At 44.2% G+C, this 9981-nt stretch overlaps 1 non-coding gene across 1 annotated transcript; it reads right to left on the bottom strand.

The window, feature by feature from the left end:
• Positions 1-4406: 4406 nt before the first annotated feature.
• Positions 4407-4522, bottom strand: LOC132653415 (U5 spliceosomal RNA). The gene has a single exon (XR_009591155.1). It is a non-coding gene; the product is annotated as a U5 spliceosomal RNA (small nuclear RNA).
• Between the last annotated feature and the right edge of the window lie 5459 nt (positions 4523-9981).

Consider the following 9981-nt stretch of genomic DNA (forward strand, 5'->3'; position numbering starts at 1 on the left):
CTGGCCATTCTCCGTAATGCCAGAGGCACAAAGGCACCTGAGGAATCTTGCTGTCAGGTTTTTGTTTGTTTGTTTGTTTTGTTTTACAGTGTTATGTTCTAAACTCCCCAAAAGGGATTAAAGGTATCCAGTTGTTGCCCTAAACCACGGTCTCCTTGGATTCTAGGAACAGCAGAGCTTCAGAAAACTGATAATTACCATTCAGAGAATTATTATCCCTATGGCTATCATAGCAATCCCCTTACCTCTCCCTCCTGCATCAGCATTACAGACATGAACCACCGTGCTGATGCTGATTTCTCTCTCTCTCTCTCTCTCTCTCTCTCTCTCTCTCTCTTTCTGTTTTTGTTTTTCTAGACAGGTTTTCTTTGCATGTCTCTGGCTGCCCCAGAACTTGCTCTGTAGATCAGGCTGGCCTCGAACTGACAGATTCATCTGCCTCTGTGGCATGTGACACCACACTGGGTAGCCCTGTTTTGTTTTTTTTCCTTAGAACGAGGTCTCTAGTGTTACTGGTGGTCAGGGTCTGAGTCAAGTGCTTCCAGGATCTTGGCATTTTCTTCAAGAATTAAACAGGTCCTAAAAAGTTAGAGGTTAAAAGTGCTTGTTGCTCTTCCAGGGGACTTGACTGAGTTTGAGCTGCAGAATCCACATTGGATGACTCACACCTACTCATTACTCTAGCTCCAGAGGTCAGGCTTCCTCTTCTATATCTCCTCAGGCACCCACACACACGTGGCATATACTCACACAGACACACCTACACATCAAGTCAATCTTTAGGGACTGGAGCAATGGCTAACCCGCCTTCCTTCCACCTCTACCTTTTCAGCATTCACCCTGTGACAGCTGTAGCGACTGAAAAATCAGGAAACCAGAGCTACACATAGTGACTCACACTGGTGTTCTCAATACTCAGGAGGCAGATTGGGTGTGAGTTCGAGACCAGCCTCGACTAAAGATGAAGTCCTATTTCAAAATCCATAAAACATGACTTTATTCCCAGCAGAGAAAGACAGAGGCAGGTGTATCTCTGTGAGTTCAAGGCCAGCCTGGTCTCCTTAGCAAGTACCAATACCCTAGAGAGATTCTGTCTCAAAAACAAATAAAATAAAATCTAAAAGAGGAAGCTGAGTGTGGTGGCTTACATCCATAATCCTGGCAGTTGGGAGGCTGAAGCAGGTGACTATACAAGTTTGGGACTAGTGTGTGTGTGTGGGGGGGGCACACACCTTTAATCCCAGCATTCAGGAGGCAGAGTCAGGTGGAAGTTTTTGAGTTCAAGGCCAGCCTGGTCTACAGACTGAGTTCCAGAACAGCCAGGGCTACTCAGACAAACCCTGTCTCAAAAAAGAAACAAAGCCAGAACAAGATTGGAACCAGCTCCAGGCCAGCCATGGATAGAAAGTGAGACCTTAGAAGTTGAGGGAGGGAGGACAGGAGGGTAAAAGGAAAGGAGGAAACTGAGCTGAAGGCTGGATATCACCTGCAGCAAGGCCTTCAGGGCACAGGAGCTTCACACACCTACTCACCTCTCACCCTCAGCCCATGACCACAGAAGGCATCAACCGGACAGGAGAGAACCAAAGCCCTTCCTCACCTACCAGTGACCAGCATCTGCCCTTTTCCCTTCCGAGCCACACCCTGGCACTGGGCCAGAGGCCACCTCTAACTCCTGCCTCTCTGGCTATCTCCGTTCTATTGGGTTACTCCTAAGAGCGAGTTGCTGGCTAGCAACCCCCAGGGATCCACCTGCCTGCCCAGCTCTCCAGCGCTGGAGTTACAGACACTCGCACGTTGGTGCTGAGATCCAAACTCAAGTCCCTGTGCTTGAACAGCAAAGTGCTGCAGGATATCTGATCCCATTGTAAAACTCAAAATTGTGAACGGTAAAACCCTGGTTCTCGTTTGGTTTGGTTGAACCCTATCACACACTTTTAATACAAGACCTTTTTCATTGTAAACAGATGATTATGGTGTGGTTCACCCAGCCTTAACACACACCTTTAATCCAAGAGCTTTCTGTACATAAGATTTAATAAAATTGGGGCTGGAGAGATGGCTCAATGGTTAAGAGCACTGTCTGCTCTTCCAAAGGTCATGAGTTCAATTCCCAGCAACCACATGGTGGCTCACAACCATCTATAATGTGAACTGATTCTTTCTTCTGGAAGGTGTAAACGCAGATAGAACACTCAAATACATAAAATAAATAAATTAAAAAAAAGATTTAATAAAATTAACCCTATGTCAAGAGTCAGATCAAGAAACCAGCTGATAGGGATTAAAGAGTAGGAGGGATTTTGAGTTGAGGGTAAATAAGACAGAGTGGAGAAGAAGAAAAAGCTTTTAGCTCAAGCTCTGGCTTTAGCTTAGGCTTCAGCTCCTCAGCTCCCTGGCTTTTGGGGCTTTGAGCTAGCAAGCCTTTGGCCTTGGAATTTTTGGTCTTTTCTTACTAAGCTATTAGTTATGCTAGTGAGCCCTTTGGGCTTTTTCCATCCAGACCTGAACTGAGGAGGAAGATCAGCTGGGTTCTTTCTCTGCCTCTCTAGGCTAGCAGGTTTTTACCCCAGCATCTGGCCCCTGAGTCTTTATTGGTAAGACAGAACAGTTGGGATTTTCATTTTTGTCTATAACAACAACAAACACTCCACAGTCCACCTTTTAATGATATGAACAAATACTTGTTCTATGAGTGAGTTATATGTCTCAGCCCTTTAGTGGAGGGTGGGTTGGTGGAGGGAGGCTTGGTCTTTTGAAATGGTCTTGTTATGGGACCAAGTCCTAGCCTCCTGAGTAGGTAGGATTGCAGCTTGTCCTCAGTCCCAGGGGTATTGTGCGTTGTTTGTCCTTTGTCCTTGTTATTTTTAAGTTAGCATATGTGCGTGCAGGTGCTGTGGGAGGCCAGAGGGTAGGATGGTAGAGGAACAGGGGACTGGAATCGAACTTGCAAGAGTGGTACTGCTTTGATTTTGCTTGTTTGTTTGTATTTTGAGATAAGGTTTCTTTGTGTAACAGAGCACTGGCTGTCCTGGGCTCACTTATGTACATGAGACAGGCCTTGAGCTCACTGAGATCTGCCTGCCTCTGCCTCCTGAGTGCTGGGATTACAGACAAGTGCCATGACCATGCCCAGTAGCTGTACACATTTTTAATTGCCTTTCCATCTCTGCTGCTGGTGTGTGCTTCTTCTTCTTCTTCTTCTTCTTCTTCTTCTTCTTCTTCTTCTTCTTCTTCTTCTCTTTCTCCTTCTCCTTCTCCCCTTCTCCCCTTCTCCCCTTCTCCCTCTCCTTCTTCTTCTTCGTGTGCCTGAGACCAGTAGTATTTGGGTTTACCCTAGGTCTCTGGGCTACCTAGTGTCTGGTCCTTCGTCACTCAAGCAGTATTAGGTATGTTTCCCTCTTAATGAGAATGCAGGAATGAACCACCTGCACAATTCTGGTTTGGTAGGTTTTTTTTAAATATTTATTTTTAAATAATTTTATACATTCACTTGTATCCCAGCTGTAGTCCTCCCTCATCTCCCTCCCTCCATCTCCCTCCCTCCCTCATCTCCCTCCCTCCCTCATCTCCCTCCCTCATCTCCCTCCCTCCCTCCCTCATCTCCCTCCCTCCCTCATCTCCCTCCCTCATCTCCCTCCCTCCCTCCCTCCCTCATCTCCCTCCCTCCCTCCCTCATCTCCCTCCCTCCCTCCCTCATCTCCCTCCCTCCCTCCCTCCCTCATCTCCCTCCCTCCCTCCCTCACCTCCCTCCCTCCCTCCCTCACCTCCCTCCCTCCCTCCCTCCCTCCTCCACTGAGAGGGGGTGTCCTCCTCTCCTTCCGTCTGGCCCTAGCTTATCGTGTATCTTCATGATGGTTGCAATGTCCTTATCTGTGGCTTAGCAAGGCTGCTCCTCCCTCAGGGGGGAGGAGAAGCTCATGAGTTCATGTCAGAAACAGTCCCTGTCCCCCTTACTAGGGTACCCACTTGGATACTGAGCTACCATGGGCTATGTCTGAGCAGGGGTTGTAGGTTATATCCATGCATGGTTCTTGGTTTTGTAGTTCTTACAAAAGGAATCCAGAAATAGTAAATTGGTAGAAGGGACTTAGCGACATAACTCATTTTAACGCAGCAGTTAGGAGGCAGTAACAGGGGTTAGGGATTTAGCTCAGTGGTAGAGCGCATGCCTTGCTAGGCCCTGGGTTCGGTCCTCAGGTCTAGAAAAAAAAATACAAGATAACAAAAAGACACACACAAAAAAAAAGGTAACTAGGAGGCAGAAACAGGTCAGCCTGGTTTACAAGCTCAGATTTTAACTAAACAAAAGGTGTTCTAAGAATTATCTCTAAGAGGAAATCCTAGGAAGCACAAACAATAAGAAAAGTAAAAGGGGAAAATTCTAACTTTGTACCAGCAATAGTAGTCCTGCACAGGCAGGACCTCAAAAAATTGGGTTAAGACTCAGAGTTGTTCCTCTCCACGGAAATCTTTAGTAAAAGGCGAAAGATTTATACGATCTGAAGAGAAACCAGAGTATGCTGGTGCCTCCCCGCCCACCGTCCTCGGCCGACTGTCACTCCTACAACACCGATGGGAGCCAGATGAACGAGACACAAACGGTGACTCCTGCTTTTCTCTCACGCAGCTCTCTAAAATACGCACCACTATAGAGAAAACAAAAAGGGAAAGAAGAATAAAAGAGTTTACCCATTTAAAATTCCGCACTGACCTGCGTGCAATGCATTGTGGGTATGTAAATAAGGCTGCTTCATCCATCTGGGAGAGCCAGAAATAGGTCTTTCATTTTCCCGAGCAGATGTCGAACTGCCGCCAGGGGGCAGTGTAGAAGCCAGCTTCACAGGACTATAAACACCTAGTCCAACTACAAAAATCCGGTTTTATAATTTACACCAAGTAAAACTTCCTTCTCTTATTGAGGGGTGGTGGCAGTGATAATTTGATTTTGCATCTTGAAAGTTTGAGACGGTGAACTCAATATGTAGCCAAGTGGGCCTAGGAAATTGAGCACAATTTTCTTTGCCTAAACCTCCTATAAGCCCAGGCTGGCATTGAACTCAACACATCACCTAGGAAGGTTTTGAACTTCTGATCCTGCCTCTGTCTCCTACATGTTGGCGTGACAGGCATGTGCCCACACACCTAGCTTAAAAGATCTCTTAATTAAGTAAAAATAAAACAAAATAAATAGGGGTGGGGATTGTCTGGCAAGCAGGAGGCACTGGGTTTCATTCCAGCACCAAGAAACAAATATAAAAACGAATAATCAAACCTTATCACCAATTATCCTGGCACTGTTGTAACCTGCCTACTCTCTATAACCCCCTCTGTTCTTAGCATAACGGTAGCTCCTCTGTTAACACCTGCTGTCATCGTTAGCATATCAGAAGCCATTTTGTCTCCAAGTTTCCATTTTGGTTACAAAGTGAAATTAAGTTCAAGTTCTCAGGCACAATACAAGATACAATTCAATAGTTCAATACTTGCTGTTTAGAATAAAACAATAGATGATAAATGCCTGCTCTACTTGAATTAAAGATGAATATATGGAGCTGGAGAGATGGCTCAGAGGTTAAGAGGCTGTTCTTCCTAAGGTCCTGAGTTCAATTCCCAGCAACCACATGGTGGCTCACAACCATCTGTAATGAGATCTAGTGTCCTCTTATGGCCTGCAGGCACACATGCAGGCAGAATACTGTATTAATAAATAAATCTTTGGGGGAAAAAAGATGGATGTATGTTCTGTTAGAGTTAAGACCGTAATATCCTGCTGTGTTAGCTTTAAATAAACTTCCATCAGTTAGAGTCTGGTAGGTGTGCAGCTATTTCTGAACTCATAACAGTACATTCATTTTACAAAAAAAAAAAAAAAGTACTGAGAACCAGCAGCGCTTGCTCTAGGACTGTGTCTAGATAACACTGATAATAGAATGTTTACTGACACAGGCCACGCACTAAGGATGCAGAGGGGTGAGGTGATAACTGCAGAGAGGTATGACTTATGACTTATGACTGATGTATGACTTATCGACCAGAAGGAAAGCTGAGGTGAAATTACATGCCAGATGAGCTTTCCTAGAAGAGATAGTATCATAGCCATGGGTATCATGAGTTGACGTGAGAGCACATAAGGAGAGAATGAACATCCTAAGATAGACAGTAGCAGAATAATGTGTCTTTGTATCTTTCCCTTCCTTTTTCTTCTCCTCCTTCAACAGGGTTGTAATACCTGAGCTTTGCTGTCCTGGAACTCAGAGATCCACCTGCCTCTGCCCCCTTCTGCTGGGATTAAAGGTGTTCATCACTAAACCAGGACAGAACGCTGAAGGGAGAGCCAGAGCTCACTTCTGGAGGACAAATCGGGATTCTGACTCTTCCAGGTGTCGAGGTGGGCAAACTGTTTCATCCAGCCTGGTGTCACAAAGTGGAAAGACACCAGGTAAAAGCAAGTTTATGATTCAAGGCTGCCCTGGCTGTAGGGCTCAGAGGTGCTGGCCTTGCTCACAGTTGCAAGAAGGAAAGAGAGCCGAGCTCTCTGGGTTTTTCTGTTTGTTTGTTTTGTTAATATTATTTATTTGGTATTTATACAGTATTCTGCCCGCATTTGCGCTGCAGGCCAGAAGAGGGCCCCAGATATCATTATAGATAGTTATAAGCCACCATGTGGTTGCTGGGATTTGGAAGTGTTCGTAACCTCTGAGCCATCTCTCCAGGCCCAGCCGAGCTCTTTGTAAGAGCTCCAAGGTCACAGCGTATTCTCAACCTTAACTCAGGACATTCAAATTGCTGACTTCATAGTGGACTGATAAGAACATTTTACAAAACTTTGAACTAAAAATTACTTAGTCCTAAAACTGCCAAATACAACCAAGCTGGACCCTGGAAATCTTGGCAGAAATAGCTTCATTATTATAAATGGTTTTACTGTGTTGAGTTAAAAATCTTTCTTTTTATTAAAAAAAAAAAACACGGTAGGGGAAATATGGAAATAATATAGGAATAATAGGGGGAAAGGTAGATTAATGAATCTACTCTTAAACTATACTAGCCAAAAAATCTTACATTGTTACAGATGCAGGCAGTAATGGCGCATGACTTTGATCCTAGCATCTGGGAGGGAGAGGCAGGTGAATCTCTGAGTTCGAGGCCAGCCTGGTCTATAGAGTGAGTTCCAGGACAGCCAGGGCTACACAAAGAAACTTTGTCTCAAAACAACAAAACAAAACGTTACTTAGCTAGGGGCAGTGGCTCAAGCCTGCAATCTCACCACTGATGGAGGCAGATATAGGCAAATCTACAAAGTGAGTCCAGGACAGCCACGGCTGCACAGAGAAACCTTATCTGGAAAAACAAAACAAAACAAACAAAAATCCATAAACAACAACAAAACATTGTTACAGATCTTTGTATATTGATACAAAATTAAGGTTATATTTTGGCATTGTACCTATTGTAACTCTTAAAAATGTAATGTAAAACTCAGAGGCAGAGGCAGGCAGATCATTGTGAGTTCAAAGCCAGCCTGGTCTACAAAGCAAGTCCAAGACAGCCAAAGCTACATAGAGAAACCCTGTCTTGAAAAAAACAAAACAAAACAAACAAACAAAAAAAAAAAACAATGTGAAGTTCTATTCCTTTTGAAAGCTACTGTTACAAATTGTTTAGGATAATCAAGAAATACAAGATAACAGTCAATCAAACTTGTCTTGTTAGGTACTAGTTTAGTTAATTACAGAAATATACTTCCTAGGTTGAACAGATAGTAAATAGCTAGAAACAAGCAATTCAGGTATATTAGAGAAAGACAGGTGGTCTTCAAAAAAGCCTCAGAGATCTATAGAATATGGCATTTAAAGATGTTTTACTAGCCAGGCGTGGAGACTCAGGCCTGTAATCCCAGCACTTGGGGAGGCAGAGGCAGGTGGATCTCTGTGAGTTCCAGACTAGCCTGGTCTACAAAGCAAGTCCAGGACACTCAAGGCTACACAGAGAAACCTTGTCTCAATCCCCCACCCCCAAAAAAAGAAAGAAAGAAAGGAAGGAAGGAAAGAAGGAAGGAAGGAAGGAAGGATGGATGGATCTGGGTGGTAATGGTACATGCCTTTAATCCCAGCACTCCAGGAGCAGAGGCAGAGGCAGTTTTTTCTGAGTTTGAGGCCAGCCTGGTCTACAGAGGGAGTTCCAGGACAGTCAAGATTACACAGAGAAACCCTGTCTGGAAAACCAAACAAAAAAGAAAGAGGGAAAGAGGGGGGGGGGGCGCTGGAGGGCCAGAGAGATGGCTTAGAAGATAAAGGTGCTTGCCACTAAGCCAGAAGACCTGAATTTGATCCCCAGCACACACATGCTAGAAGGAGAAAGCTACATCCTGAGAGTTGTCCGGTGACCTCCACAGTAACACACATGGACATGTGCTTGTGGACACACTCACACACACAAATAAATAAATATGAAAGGATAAAAGTTTAAAAAGGAAAAAAAAATGGAGCTGGAGAGAAGGCTCAGATGTTAAGGTAGAGAGAAGGCTGCTCTTCCAGAGGATCTGGGTTGCTAGTCCGTAACAGACACTGTCTTAATGCTAGATTTAAATTATTTTTATTTTTATTCTTATTATTGGACTGGAAAGCTGGCTCAGCAGTTAAGAGCACTGGCTGCTCTTTCAGAGGTCCTGAGTTCAATTCCCAGCAATCATATGGTGGCTCACAACCATCTGTAATGCAATCTAAAGCCCTCTTCTGGTGTGCATGAAAACAGAGTTCATATACGTAAAACAAATATATCTTTAATTTTTAAAAATTTAATTTAAATATATATTTATATGAATGCTCTATCTGAATGTACACCTACATGACAGAAAGGGGCACCAGATCTCATTATAGATCGTTAGGAGCCACCATGTGGTGGCTGGAAATTAAACAGCCAAGTGCTTTTAACTGCTGAGCCATCTCTTCAACCCAGGTTAACCGCTGCATGAGGCTGTGGTTCATACTTGTGATTCCAGCACTTGAGAGTGGGGACAGGAGGGTCAGGAGTTCAAGGTTAGCTTCAGTACATAGTTCTAGACCAAACAACAACAATAAAACAAAGAGAAAGACAGGTATGGTGGTGCACGCCTTTAATCCCAGCACTGGGGAGGCAGAGGCAGAGATCTCTGTGAGTTCTAGGCTAACCTGGTCTACAAATTGAGTCCAGGACAGCCAAGACTACAAGAGAAATCCTGTCTCAAAAAAAAAAGCAGAACCAGGCAGGTGGATTTTGGTGAGTTCCAGGCCAGCCTGACCTACATAATGAATTCTAGGACAGCCAGAGCTACATAGTAAGACCCTGTTTCAAAAAATAAAACAAACAAACAAAAAGGTCACCCTTGGCTACACAGTGAGTAAGAGGCCAGTCTAGGATACTTAAGAGTCTTTCTCGCAAAAAAAAAAAAAAAAAAAAAAAAAAAAAAAAAAAAAAAAAAAAAAATTTTTGTTGATGACACAAGAGGTTGATGAGCAATCTAGCGCACATTCCCATCCTCCTCTTTCCTTGTGTATCTCCATCTTTGCAACTACCGTTTGCCATAATCTCTACTACGAGATACGTGAGATGTGTTTGTGGACAAGAGGTGGTTTTCTTTCTTTTATATTTCAATGTATTAGTGTTATTGCTGTTGTTTTGTGTGTGTGGTCTCACATGTGGAAGTCGGAGGGTCACTTTCAGGAGTAAGTTTTCTCCTCCCATCCTGTGTATGCCATGGCCCACAACAGCAGCAGGCACTCTTACTCACCGAGCCGCCTCAACGCCCTCTTTCTCCTTTCACTGTTGTTGTTCTTTTTATCTCAATCACATTTTACTTATCGTACGTGTGTGTGGTGTGTGTGTGTGTGTGTGTGTGTGTGTGTGTGGTGCATGCCATCGCACACCTGTGGAGGCTTTGGGAGTTCATTTTCCTAGTATGTAGGTCCAGGTTTGGCAAGGCCTAGATAGAACAACAGC

Source organism: Meriones unguiculatus, chromosome 3 (assembly GCF_030254825.1).
Source record: "Meriones unguiculatus strain TT.TT164.6M chromosome 3, Bangor_MerUng_6.1, whole genome shotgun sequence".
Lineage (NCBI taxonomy): Eukaryota > Metazoa > Chordata > Mammalia > Rodentia > Muridae > Meriones > Meriones unguiculatus.